The 15,347-nt window shown below is 28.8% G+C and overlaps 1 protein-coding gene across 2 annotated transcripts in view; it reads left to right on the forward strand.

The window, feature by feature from the left end:
• Window positions 1-8,097: 8,097 nt before the first annotated feature.
• The window catches only part of LOC132930472 (cadherin-99C), a 55,559-nt gene continuing 48,309 nt past the window's right edge, over window positions 8,098-15,347 (forward strand). For both annotated transcript variants that reach the window (XM_060996368.1, XM_060996377.1), the window contains exon 1: window positions 8,098-8,416. The gene's annotated coding sequence lies outside the window, so the exon portion shown is untranslated. The remainder of the gene's footprint in view (window positions 8,417-15,347) is intronic.

A 15,347-nucleotide genomic window follows, 5' to 3' on the forward strand; every position in this document is an offset into this window, starting at 1 on the left:
TAAATATTCTTATTTTATAATTTATCTGGATGAATCTTAACGTTAAAATTATTATTGTCCTGTAGATTCTTGGTAAGAATGCTGAGGTCGCATAAGACAACATTAATTTTTCTTTATATAATGTATAAAAACGACTCTCATATTTTTAGTTGTCTAAGATTCGGATATAATGAAATGTGCAACGAAGCGTAGCAATGCGTAGGTATCTACCTACGGCTATACACTATATAGCAATGGTGCAATGGGTAAAATACAAAAAAAGAACGATATAAATGCTTATAATAAAGGATGGCTCGTCAGTCAACAGTCGAATATAGTTATTATTATGTACAAAGATATGAATCTGAAATAAAAACCAATTGCTGCAGTGTTTGGGAGTGTCGAGGCAAAGGAATAAATCGTTTTTGTAAAAAAAAATAATAATAATAAAAATAAAAATATAAAATAAAACGTAAAAAAGACATTATTTGAAGCAATTCGTGTGAACAAGAAAAAACCAAGTAAAATAATCCGAAAATCACTCCTATAAATCAATTCAAATACAAAAAAAAAAAAAATCGACCATTTTCGAGAGAAATAAAACGATATCAAAACTGAAATATAATAATAGATAAATACCCGTGAATTAATAATATGATCATACTTATATAAATGTGTTTCATTCTTGATCTTATAGATTTCGGAACAGCGTATGGTATATAAACTCATATTATAATTGCTGCGCAACAAAATAATTGTTATTATCGACTTATATAATATATGAATAATGAATAAACATATATTTTGTACTTCAAATACGGTTAAATAATAAGTACCTATATTAGGTACATATGTACATATAATATTATAATTGTAGGTACAGGCGAGAGAGATAATGTGTTTTTAAGTTATCATTGAGTGGAAAATAGTTATAATTAGTTATGTAAATACATTTAAATCACAGCTAGCTATAAAGCTGAAGTATATGTAGTAGGGCAACTTTTAGACATACGTATGCCTAATGTATATTGTATAATTTAATATATTTTACTGTCTACTAGCTGTCTGTCTATATGATAACGTACATTTCTCGATTTATATAATTAGTTAGTTATATTAAATTTTATTAAAAACGATCACCGATTAATTTATCATTTGTTTGGTTTTTATTAATTTGTCGGGTCTTATATTCAATATTATTACCAATAATAAATTTTATAAATGTTATGCTTCATTGACTATTAAAGTAGAATAAAACCATGTGATATTTAAATATTTTACGTAACCAGTTATATTTAACCACTTAGGCTGTTTCGTATGAAATAGCATAATTTGAAAGGACGGAAAAAAATATGCTAAATATTGTTTAATCTTTTTATCGGGTGATAAATATTGTTTTTAAATTTTTAATTCAAAAATTTCAACTTGAAATAATTGGAGATGAAAAAACGAAGCTATTGTGAATACTTTCAATATCAAGAAAGATTCGTGCAAAAATTGCACACAAAAATTTAATAGTTTTCAAGTCTATATGTGCGCCAAAGCTCCATACAGGCGTAAATTAATTTATACATAGAATATATACACGAATTATACATATATGTAAACAAATAAACAATAAAACAAATGTGTGGATACAATTTATTATTTTGCGTATCAACTAAATCATCTACCATCGTACTTATGTGGTATATTTTATATACCACCGCGACTGATATCCTGTTTACCGTTGAAATATATATACATGACGACAACTCACGATGGTGGCTTACCTATACATTGCCGTGTTGGCGTGTTGCCGTCAATGAATGAAATGGCTGTTTAGAGAAAGTATGTTATGTATCTTAAAAGGCTACAAAATTGTTATAGCTTACACACGGCAATAATCTTAATGCTAGTCTGAATGTGTGTTTAAAAGAGGATGTGTATTCTTATAAAATTAGACACAATATTATATTATACAATATAATAGACATCTATACGGGCTATACGTACAAATGTATAATTCGGTACCTTCTAAGCCTTTGATTATAACCTCATCAGCCATCAGGTACACAGCTGTCCCATCTGAGCTACAGGTATATATATATATATATATATATATATATATAGTTGTCGTAGGTACCTAATACAGTGTTATTCTGTTGTTATGTATGGCCGTATGGATGTACTACACACACACACACACGAATATATAAAAGATCCAGATATTATATGTATAATGCATTTTATTATACTATGTTTATACATATATATAATTCTGTAGATAGTATAAAGGTTCCGCACTATCGCCGCCATCGTTCACCCCTCCTATTCATTCGATACGCATCCGTGCAGGTTCACAGGGGTTGGTAAAGTCATAAAAGTGTGTGTATGTGCATAATGTATATATATTGTGTATGCATGTTAAGTAGTATAAAGAACAGGTTATTTAAGTTTTGGAACGTTTTTGCGTTCCGTAATTACCGTAGTAAATTTACGAGCAACAGGAAAAACACTATAGTGTACCTATATACTCTATACCTATACAATAATACGAATGTGTGTTTCGATACATGTTACGTACAACACGTATACGGTATAATATGCGTATATTATGTATGGTTGTTAAAACAATCGAATGATAAAAAACAAACCTAGTATCGGAAACTCGGAAAAATATAATGAAAAAATTAAAGAAACGAGAATAGAAAATCTTAAAAACGTATGCCGGTAATCGTTGTAACCAACTGCGACCGACATGCAACGCAGTATTATACGGGTGCAGGACGAGGCAGTTTGTTCCTTCGACTATATATTAGGTACCTGCATAATATACGTATAATATGTATAGTACGCGCACGCTATGTAAAATAAGTATATATATAGAGATGCTTTTATGGCTTTTATGCAGATCTAAGAGTTATAATAACGAGTGGTAATAATTATTATTTTCATATATAAATAAGAAGTAGACGGGATTAACCTCTACTCTACAGATCCACCATCAGTGATGTCTGGTACTCTGATGAGTTTATTGGATAATAAATATTACAATATTATGCGTATAATCGACGATCGATGTAAAATTAAGTGTTATTCGCATAAACAATAAGTAGGTAAAGGACAGGTAGATATATAAATCATTTTACGCCACGTGCGTACACATATTATAAATTATAATAGGTACATTACTTCCGAGAATATGAATTATATTTTAGAATTACTGTTTAGTTATAGTTATACTTTATACTGCAGGAAGACACTAACCAAATATTAAATTAGTATTCTTAATTTTCGGGTCCAAAATTAATGTTTCTACGAAACTTGAATAACGCAACTGTCACTGATCTTTTTCTCTATGTCCGTCGAGTGGTTCGGATTCTCCATTTAATTATAAAATAATTATTTTTGCTTCGTCATCCGCGAGTACATATAAATAACAAATATTATTAATAGGGTGCGACAAAATTCTAGCGAATGAATTTTATTTCTTATATGTACCTATATTGCATATTTTGTGAGCCTTATCATTTCCAGACAGACATAAGATTCTCCAAGGATTAGCTTAGGCGCAATAACCAATGCCAAATGGACGCATAGATCGCTTGTTTATACTTTTATAATTCACAGATGGTTCCTTGTAAAAATGGAGTTATAAATAAATTCATACACGCTTCTTATAGTTTCTATAGCGGTTATTAGGTTATTTAGAATTTTGATTTTATTCTATTGGCTGACATAATACTATAAAATAAATCTTATATTATGTTAAATACTTAGAATTCGTTATATACAAAATAGTCATCTATATCAAATTTTACACGAATTTAACACAAAATAAAAGTGATAATGCTTAAAAAATCTGCCTATATGTTTATAAAATGTGTTATAATAATATAATTTTAAACCTATTGATAGGCACACCTAACAAAATACAAACCTGCAGTAACATCTGTCGTTACCATAAAAAACACAAAAATGTATATTTTAAATAAAAATGTATAATAAAATAAATTGTATTACTGTACTTTATAGCTTGTATTTTGGCATATGTCAATTTTATATCTATTCTGTGAAATCAGTGCATTATTATTGGTATTAAACACAAATATGCTGTTTATATAAAAAGTGCCGACCATACTCCCCCTAAATTCTTCACCGAAAATAACTTCCTCGAATCTACTAATAAAAAACATCACGTTTACATTTTATTCATGTTTATCGTATTCATCTAAACGCGCTGGTAAATAATTTGACAAACGTAGTCCTATAAATATATTATCATACCTAGTCATGACTTAATTTTGTCGAACAATAAATTTTTAAATACAACGTATATCACAAAAAAAATATGTAAAACCATTTTTATTCCTCTACCCTGCTGTTTTTTTTAATAATATATTTATATATTATACAAGTATTCTAACCCAGAACTCAAGTCATATTTACATAATCTAATCTCAAGAACCATTTGTAGTTATAGAATAAAAAACACGATGAACAGTTGACATATTTTATATGAGGTTATAACTTATAATAGTTCAGATAAAATATTCATTACTGTAATACTTCGTTTTTTTATACTAGTAAATGTAATCGTTTATAATTACTCCACGGAAGTTGATGATATAGACCATGTTAACCTCTAAATAAATAATTGGATAGATACATATTTTAAAAGATCTTTTTCTAAAATTCAAACCGTTTCGCTTTCTAAAACTACCTATTATACATTAAGCATATTATTTAATCTCTAGATATTTAAAAACAACATCCATCTTTAACATATAAATAAAACCTAGAAATATTTGCTAATTAACGTCATTCTGGTTATGACCTAAATGGGCTAAATGGTTTTCAGCAATAATCCATAATAAATTATCATTTATACATATTTATAAGCGAGTACTAATTATCATATGAATGGTAAACGCAAGCTTGAACTTTTGGTTAAATTTTTTGGGGTAGAATTATCCATAGTAAAAAAATGTATGTATAGTCAAATTGCACTTGGGTTGAAAAAAAAAGTACTGGTCGAACTTCATTCGGTTTAAAAAGGGGAATTTCGACAAAAATGTTAAACATTTGAAAGATGAGTTAAACATTTTTAAACACTTCTTAAAAGCTGGACTTTAAAGTAACAACGATTTTAACCATTGGTGTAGTTTAAAATTATCATTAGCTGTTGTTTTACGCGAGTATAGTTCGACCATTTAGTTTAGTTAAAAAGTACAATTTGACATTACCAATACGAAATGTACTCTGGTTATAGTAATCCTAAATAGTTTAGATACATGAATTATGGTCTATGCATTCAATTGTATTTGGGTGCTAAGTTATCAGAAGTCGTTCCTCGGTATCATCCTAATTATAGATGGTTGTAAGAAATACTAAATAAATGCTTATAGTCATTAATCGAGTGTACCTATACTAGCTACAATAATATATAAGAAACCGCCTCAGTAGGTAACTATACTGTAGTTGTATACATTATTTTATACATAAACACAAGTAAAACATTAAAAACAGCATTCGATATAAAATATTCATTCAAATAATTAGCATCAGTAAATTTTCGTAAATAAATTTACATTTTCGTGGTGTACTTTTACATTGCACAATATAATTGAAAAATTAGTCAGCTCATATACATAACTGTACTGCAGTACTAGCATATCACACGCAAATTACCCACAATCATTATTAAATCCTATAGTCGTAGACTACAAAATCTGATTTGGTGAAACGTGCAGTATATCTATCCAAATTAGTAATTACCAGTTTAAATTGGTTTTCACGAACTAACTGCGTATAAGTAAAATAATTTATCACTGTACAGTGTTTATTATTTCAAATGTATGTACGCGTAAATCAGTAAATATCAATGGTTATCAATCGAATTCTTCGAAACCTATGTCGTATAATAAAGATATATAAATATATTATATTATGCACCAGGTCGTAAGGATTATAAAAGTGGCGTAAAATCGATCTACAGTTTACAAGGTGCAGTCATATATATATATATATATAAGTGTAGAACTATGTGGTTCGTGTGGTGCGATCAAAATACACATATAAACAACAAATATATATATATATATATATATATATATGTATTGATATATACAATATAAGCGATCTTCCTTTCGGTCACTGTACCGTTGTATCGTGTGATGCCCGACACCATGTATCGTGTCCGGTCCGGCCGGATGTGATGCCGCGACGGGTGTTATTATTATTAGATTATATTATGTAACGGCGACGTGCCCCAAAGTCGGAGATAGAAACGCGTAAAGATGATATTATTCTGCAAGATATTGTTTTTTCTAACCTGACGCGTCCCGGAGATATATTTGATACGAGAGGACAATAATAAAAAAAAATAAGAAGAAAAGATACTAGGTATATATGGGTACTCGTAGTATACATTATGTATAGCTATAAATGGTAGGTAAGCGCACCTCACCTAAAATAATTTCTATACCTACACAGCTAAAATTCTATTTATGTTATATGTATATAGCTTCCTTGGATAGAGGTATGCGGCGGCGGCAGCCCCACGTGTGTACGAAAACACCGCAAACAATGTAGAAACATCAAATACGTAAGCCTATACAGCATTACAGCTGGTGTTTCACATATAATACAATACCTACAGACTGCAGGTAGAATACGTTGTAGGTATACTGACTTCTATACTGTAGCCCATAGGGTGTTTGAATGATGTATCCAACCGTCCGCCTATAATATGAACTATTATTATTTTATTATATTTATACATAATATAAAAGAAATCAATTTCGTCTGCTTACCCAACAACGGTTGTATGGTTAGATAGAATGAACATTTGGCGGGTAAAAAGTTTGACACCAATATATATAAATATATGATTGTAATATGCTAGGTAGGTATCTACTATCTGCTCTGCCGAGTGTAGAAAGTAGCCGAAAGCATACAATATTATCTCCCAATTTTACATAAATACGTCTTTTTAGAGTGCTGCTATATATTTATATGTAATTATATATTTTTATATTTTTCTCCATGTGACATTGGACTTACAAATGATTTTTAATTCGTTATAAGTAATTACCATTGAGTTTTTAAACCGATACCATATTACCATATATTTTATATATACATATATATATATATATATGTTTACCTTCGTTTATTATTTTTTCATTAGATCAAATTGACAGTGAAAGGAAAATACTATTTGAAGTAATTTCCGACCAGCTTTCATATGATATTAACTTTAACTTTTAAGCGAATACAAATACAATTTTGAAATTTCTTCAATAAACTTAGACATACTCTCGATAATGTATTATAATGTGTAGGTAGTATAGGTACCTAAATAATATAATATTTAAACGTAAACATAAACGTATAAATCTAAAAAATGTTTTTTACAGTAACAGCATGTATAAAACATTACACTTAATATTCTTATAGATATCGCAGATGGCAAATAGTTTTTTAATAAAAAAAATTAAATATTTGATAAACGTATGTAATTTTGAACACTTTACCTACCAACTGATCACTATTTTGCTTTATGTACTACACTACTACCATCATAGTTACTTACATATAAATCCTTTTTTTTCGAGTAAATAATAATAATAAAAAAAAAACCGTGTTGTTAATATTACGTAGTATTAAATCAGCTGCAGTAATAATAGGTAGGTAATCTAACACACTATAATAACATGAATATGAGACAAAAAAATCGTCGACGAGGCTAAAATATATCGGATGGAGAGGTGTGCCTATCGATTGGATCATATAACACCTAGTTAGTATGCCTAAATATAAAATATAAAAAATTCGTTTTATACTATTATATTTATGTGTGATATAATACTGATAATATGACGTTTTCAGGGACGCAATCGACGGATCTAGCACGGACACCGGAATGTCTACCGTCGCCGTCTTACCGTGGCGGGTACCCATGTAGTGTTATATCTTATATAGTTATATCTTATATCCGTCGTATAAATTTATAATAATAGTAGTAGTAGTAGTAGTAGTTGTGGTAGTAGTAGTATTAGTAGTAGTAGAAGTTATGTTTAGTGACGGTGGTGGTGGTGGTCATTGGTGGTGCACTGCAGGTGCCGCACGATGCCGCCGCCGAGTCAGTCTGCCGGTAACATTCGTTTGGCTCGCACGCGTTCCAGTCGTTCGTTGTCGTAATCGTCGTTTCGTGCGTTTGGTGCCCGCTCGGAATTCGAATAATTTATATAAAAGTCAAACCGTTTTTTTTATCTTTCGCTCCCTCCCTATCGTTTACCACGGGTAAACACTAGTGCGTGTGCTGCCGCGAGTGTGTGTCGTGACGAAAAATTCGATCGCTGCCCGTGACGTCATGGATAATACTCAATAACTGCAATTCCCGTAGGACACGTACAGGTGTATACGCAACGGTGGCGATATCGACGAGAAGGTTAGTAAAAAAAAAAATCAAAAATATTCGGGCGAGATGTCGTTCTTTTTGCCGTTTCTTGTGCGTATTATGATACCCTCTGTTGTCGGTCGACCCGCGACGATGTGTAATCATTGGGGGAAAACTTATTTGTAGTAGCGACGAGACGTGCAGAGAAGCTGAGCAGAAATCGATTGATGATGGGGGGGGTGTTACGCGACTCGGGGTTATGCGTATACGATGTATGCCCCGAGTAGCATTGGCCGGAAGAAGCCGGTCGGTCACGTGCGAGTGACTAAAAAAGGGGAGACCGCCGCGTGCATGGCTGCAGATATAACATAATATACGTAGTATAACAATATTATTCACATTGGATAGATATTCTATAAATATATGATGCAGGCATAGGTATATCGACTTCCATTCGAAGTTCAAACACGTCCATATAGACTGCAGAGCACATTTGTTTTGCTTAGAATAGTATTATTACATCTGAACCGTTCTTTCGCAATTTTATTCTTTACGGCGAATGACGATATTAATTTATACACACGCCGACGCGGTATACACACTACACAGCATGATGTTGGACGATTTGAGCATTTAGATTCTGACACTCATCGATATTGATGTTTCCTGTACTTACTACGTAATATTTTAATGCAGACGATCGAAGGCAAAAAACAAACAACTACAGTCTTTATTAGGGTCATATTATTTACATTTGATGTGCTCATACCTTATAGTAAAATAAACAAATATATATATGCTTAATACTCCTGCACGTAATACTGTATCTATAATGTATTACGCGCATTTCAAAATATTTGTATCGTGACGAATATACCAGGTATATAGTGACTACTACGAGTGATGATTCAACGATGAAAATATGTACTCATTATATTTTATCACGAGAAACTTAAACGCTCGGAGCCATATACGATAATAAACGTTTCACATCAACTATAGGGGTTGGTTTCTAAAAAAATAACATAAACCATTGACTATATTACTAGCTTATGGTTTTTTTTAATACTCATAACAGTCATAACTATCTTTAAAATTAAATAGGTAATTTAAAATAATAACCCTGAGAAAACTCAGGTAATGTTGTCAGTTACCTTTAAATTTGACAATTACTATAAATTCACACCAGAAGTCTTATATTAGTTAACGAAATAATTAAATGTGAAATACTGTGCATAAATTTCCATTGTCATGTGCTTGTAAGACGGATGTACAAAAAAAAAAACGATAATAGCCTTTGTATAGAGTTTTTGTTTTTAATTCGTTATAAATTATCAGCTGATAACTTATTAAATAATAACAATGACTGTTAATAATATCAAATTATCTATACAATTCAATATCCGTGGTCAAAGAATATCTAGATCGAAATAACACGCGGTTATATACTTATACAGATAGTATAACTTACTGATCAATCGTCATCCATCCGATATAAAATTGTAGGTATTGAATATGTTAAAATATGATAGTTTGGATTTAAAAATATATATTGGTCAATGATCATTGGAGTTAGGTTTAGTGATTATGCAGACTCAGTATTTATTTTTATATATTTGTGATTTATTAAACAAACCTAATTTAATAATTCCATGTAAAAAAAAAAAAAAATAATTTTAATGTGTAAAATTGTAATCAATGACAAATGATTTAAACAACAGTTTCAATCTCAAAAATGTAATACTCTTATCAAATTTTACTCTTCTTTAATTTATCATCTGCTTCAATACCTATATTCTAAAATTAAATAGTAATTTAAAAAAAAACAAGAAATACATTGATTAATTTCTCCTACAAACAAAAGATTAAGTATGTGCATATTAATTTTAAACATGACGGCTATACTTAAACCAAAAGGTAGCATTTTAATGTTTAAATGATTTCCTTTTTATTTAACGGTGCCGAAAAGAATACAATTTTCCGCTCTAGTTGTGGATAATATATATTATTTACTATTTAACAATAAACGAAAAGAAGACATTATATATCTATTCATAAACCCATATCGATTCTCAATTCAAATGACAACAACTAAAGAGGTACTCTTCACAGTCTTCTGTATACTGTGTAAATTACAAACTACTCATTACACACACACACGCGCGCGCCAGGAAATCACCATGGTACCATCTATTTGTATGTATAGAGATAGGTAATCAAAGACAAACGTCTTTTATGTGTTGAGCTAAATAAAGCCCGTAGGCTATATGTGCCATGCCTTGCCTGTTATTAGTGTTATTATTATTCTAATAAACAAGTAAATGGTACCCGAGGGTGCCGACCGCGACTTATAAGTATGTCAACATATGATCGAAGCATTATACCTGATTTCCTGATCTGTTTTTAAACATTTAGTTTATCAGAACACTTTTTATGCCATGTATCAGTATCATGTCACTTTCATTTTAATATAAATAAACTTGACAAAAGTTTCGTAGAACACGGAACTAACATTTTTTTTGTAATATTATATTAATCTAGAATACATACTCATATCAATCGATTACAATTAATTGTTCAAATGCAAGTAAAATTATAAATGATTATTGATTTTACTGAATTCACAATGATACATTGAAATGAATATACATACCATTATTTCTTTGTCTTTAAAAATTTAGTACAACAGTAAATCATCGTTATATTATTTATAAATCAGATTTTCAAATAAAATAATAATACAGGCACCTTGAAGTATAATATAGAACTAATAAACCTTATAGCGTTGCTGAAAATAAAAATAATCTTAATGACATCATTAATCATCATTCATCATTATAAATTCACAATCGTGAAATCTGAACAACTTATATATATAAGTAGATATACGGAAGATGAATTGGAATCCTAGTTATGCACGATATTCGAAATAATAACAGGCCGCATGAATGCATGATTATTATTATATGTACATCTCCCAGCCATGGATAATTGGTGTTACTTGATACGCCGACTGATGTCTGTGGCTCGACTGGAATATATTCTTGTTTATCCTGTGTGGTATACCTACAGGCGTCATCTAGAAAATGGTATCTCCCATAGTGCCAGTCTCCTATGGTTTCTTGGCGCCTTATATGTGTACGAAAAAAATATTTATTTTGTTCAGTCCCGAAAATATTATGAACTGTGGCGCCAGCGTCCAGCGCTGACAACCAAACATTTAGGTACAAATAATTTCGAAAAAATATTGTGTTCCATTTATCCCCATCGTTTTCCATAAGCACTATACGTGAGTCTATATGTTTAACAGATTTATAGGTAATAATCATACAACGATCTTTGATTCATAATACAAATTTTAGTTCTGTAACTCACACAAAAGAGCGTGATTAACGAAAATGATTATATTTCAAGTCCTTGAAATGTATAACACATTTTTTGAAAACGCGTACAAGAATAAGAGAGGGTGTGGGTTGTTTATATATTTATTATGAAATAATGAAATACAAAAAACTGTATATACTATTAAATTATGTCATTATATTATAAAATATTAGAAAGTTGACTCTTGAACAATTGTCAGCCGTTATGGGTAAAAATAAACTACTTAATAATTTTATAATTTTATAAATCATAAATTACTGCATCATTCTTATAAAACCTCTTAAAAAAGTTTTAAATTTATTTTTGGATTTCATATAAATTATTAAACACCTCTGAATACACAGATTAAATGTAAGAATTACATGTAATGAATGCCAGTGCTTTGAAACTAATACTATTGTATACAATTTAATACGTGTTATAAATTTAACTCGAGTAGCAGACTAGTTAAATGTGATAGAAACCAATCTAGAACATTGAGACTTCATACAAATAGTTGTATTTTATGGTTTGTTTTACCAAGGTTACTGTTTAGATCATTAGACGATTGATCTTTGTTTATACTTATTTTATATTTGAATGAATAGTTTTAAAGATCCATTTAAAATGTTATTTATCATCGGAAAGATAGTAAAAATTTCATTTATTTTACTTAGATATAGGTACCATCTATACTAAATAGATACAAGCGAGGGGATATAAGCATACAACCATAAATACAAAAATGTAAATGTATTTACTATTTATATTGTATATTTCTTTAAATTAGGAACATTTCGAGGAAACCAAATGGTCACAAATTTATCACTTTAATACACAAAAAGACAATTTTGTACTCTATAATTACAATACCTACTATACTGTACTCTATAATGATACATTAGATATGACTGATATGAGTATAGTAATAAAACTTAGGATGTGAATGATGACCACCCAAGATCTAAATAACCTTACTTATAAATGTAGGTAGGTAAGTACCTATACCTTTCGGTACCTAAAGATTTTAGTTTTAGGAAACTCTATCTAGACAGACTTTTTTTAGTTATTTAATAATTGTTAAACAACATTTTAATAAATTATTAATTATAAAAAAAATGTAAATTTTTGTTCGATAATAATTATTTAAAAGATAAACTTATTTTTGTTTTAAAAATAATCATCATAATAATAAATAATGTCTACCCCTTTGTGCTGTCTCCCTTTTATGAATATTCAACAAGGTAAATATACGTTTAGTAAAAACAATTGCGTGCTGATAACTTTAATATTAAAGCGAATAAACTTTTTTGATTGTTTTGAGTGACTATATAAACAGAGAAATACGAAAATGTATTAATAATTAGTTGTAAATAGGGAATTGAAATTGAAGAGGGTGATGGGGTGATGTCATCTAAAATGTCTGTGATAAAATGACCTCTGGTGGATCGGGGTGGGTGGTAGGTCTGATAGGCATACTACTAGATACATAGAAATTTGTCATAACTCATAAGTATTTCAGATGACATCGGCGCAACTGAATACAACGCAAATAAAAATAATAAAATAAAAAATTCCAATCTCGCATCTCAGTTGTATCAAACCTATGATAAATTAATAAACAGTTAAACAATAATATATCATTTTGTGTGATCTCGAGTATAGTCAGTATAGATTTCAATTTAGTACATATTTTGTTCACAATATTATACTAAATGTCATAATAATATACACATATTATATAACATTTTTAAATAAAAATAAATGTAATGAATGTAGCCATGTATAGGATACCAGAACGTCTAAGACAATTATTATTGGATATTGATACAAATAGTTAATGATTTTTATCAATATCCTTCCACAGTATCAACGTGCAGCGGTCTAAGTAGTATACAATTGATATTTGATTTTACAGATGTAATTTTACAGTTAATGGTTCAATGTACATAATAATCACAATAAAATATTAGAAAAAATACAATTTTAAGTATGTGCTTTAAATTTTGTGCGAAGTCAAATAAATGAACATATATTTCAAGTATAATTCTAAATTATTTTTTTTTTTTTTAATAATCACTTGAATGAATTATATTCGTGACCTCTACATATTATTATCGTGTACAAAGACTTAAAGAACAAATTGCATTCTCACGTTGTATTTTTTTGTTCTCGAACCAGTTATACTTTCCCATCATAGAATCTTCTTTACGCTGTGTTTTGATAGGTTCAAATGTATTCCGATCTATTTTGATTTAATTGTTAAGTCGAGTTATGTTAACGTTCGCTGTAAAAAGAATCAATAAATTTAATCAAAATAAACTTTTTCAGTTCTTACAGTATCTTAACCAAATAATTGATGTATAGAGTTCGCTTCAATATAATTAAAAAAAAAATAACATATCCATTTTATAATATTAAATATGTATGTGCGATGGACAATTATGTTTTAGCAAAATATTTACCTAATTTAAAGTTATTATGTACAGCTACAAAAAATAAATCTTGTGAATTATGATTAGGTATGTATTATAAATTATATATATACAGACATACAGTATAAATTTTTGTGTAAGCTCTGTATAAAAAAAAAATAATAATAAATCTATATTTGCGGGTGAAAATGCAAATTGCGTTTAATAGATAATTTAAATAATAAAAATGTACATGCAAATTCTCGAAATATCGAGAATTTCTATTTTTTCAGTTATACTATTTTAAATCTATAATATTCTTTTATAAAAATCATTTATAATATATATAGCTTAAAAAAAATCAATAACAGTTATGTACGCATGCGTATTATAGTGAAACTGATAAAAAAATTATGCCGATTTGAAACCAGTTTAAATCATTAAGGGCTTATAAGTTCTATTATAACCGGTATGGTAGGTATTATGGAATTGTAATAATAATATAGAATTTTAAAAATAACTATAAAAGTTGTATTTTATTATATGCAGTTCAAAAATATTTTTAAACTTGGGTATACATATATGTAAATATATCAGCTCATAATGTGTAATAAGCGAAATCATTCAAATTTTAAAACTATAAATTATAAAATATTATACTATCATATTATTATGTAATAATTTATAGATTCTAGTGTTCTACTATTTGAAGTTATATTTTAGTAACCTAGAACTTCAATAACTTACATTATATTCACATAGCATACAAAAATTATATTACATTAAAAAAAGAAAAATGTATTAGTGAAACATTTATAAAATTGCAATATTATGGATAGGAAAAATATATATATTTATATGTAACTATCATGTTCATGTAAATGTATATCACACAAAACTGCCATTTATCACTTCTTAACTTTTAATGCCTCATTAATCAGAAGGTAAATTAATTTGATTTCATAACATACATATATTTTATATTCAGTATTCACAATTATTTAATAGTTAAGTATAAAAATATAATTAGCATTAATTGTGTGTGTATACTGCTTTACACTGTAGTACATGTTATAATATCTTATGTGGCTACGTAATGTATATGTATGATATATTTAGTATATACTAGCTATATGCACCATGAAAGATTATTTAAAAATGCGTAATCGAAATTCTACCTGTCCTACAACAATTTATTTATTTAT

This window comes from Rhopalosiphum padi, chromosome 1 (genome assembly GCF_020882245.1).
Source record: "Rhopalosiphum padi isolate XX-2018 chromosome 1, ASM2088224v1, whole genome shotgun sequence".
Taxonomy (NCBI): Eukaryota; Metazoa; Arthropoda; class Insecta; order Hemiptera; family Aphididae; genus Rhopalosiphum; species Rhopalosiphum padi.